Genomic DNA, 535 nt, shown 5'->3' on the forward strand with positions numbered 1-535 from the left:
TGAACAAGCTGCGCAGCTGTACTTTGTTGAACCGAGTCCTGGCTCCTGGTACTCCCTGCAGGGCACACTCCCATCAGCCTGCGATGAGCCAAGCAGAATTAGGCCTGGCCAGAGTATAGTCTCCACACGGGACCCCGATGACCAGCTTGCCAGGGGCTCCCCAACAAGCTGTGTGATTTTGCAGCAGCGTTATCAACACTTTCCAGGAAGATAAGGTGGGAAGATCAACCCCTTTGCATCTCCACCTTCCTTAGGCGCTGACCCAGCGCAAGGTCATTTCCAGTCCCAACAGCCCAGGAAGCACCACCCCAGGGGCGGGGGCGGGGGTCCTCTGTCTGGGCCTCCATCCATTGTCCTCTGAGCCTAGACCCGTGGTCCACGAGGAGGGAGAAGTGACTTTTCCGCCTTTGCTAGGTGTGTGGCGGCGCCAGCTGTGGACCAGGTCCCTGATGCCCAGCCAGGGCCTGCCCGCCTTCCCTCCCTCCCTCCTTTCTTCCTTAACAATGGCCCCTCCCAATCCTGAATCAAAACCTCA

General features: G+C 59.1%; 1 protein-coding gene across 1 annotated transcript in view; it reads left to right on the top strand.

Annotated features, from left to right (window-relative positions):
• Window positions 1-535, top strand: part of PBX1 (pre-B-cell leukemia homeobox 1) — a 239,678-nt gene that overhangs the window by 210,885 nt on the left and 28,258 nt on the right. The gene's annotated exons all lie outside the window — the stretch shown is intronic.

The sequence above is a fragment of the Myotis brandtii genome, unplaced genomic scaffold (genome assembly GCF_000412655.1).
Source record: "Myotis brandtii unplaced genomic scaffold, ASM41265v1 scaffold64, whole genome shotgun sequence".
NCBI lineage: Eukaryota > Metazoa > Chordata > Mammalia > Chiroptera > Vespertilionidae > Myotis > Myotis brandtii.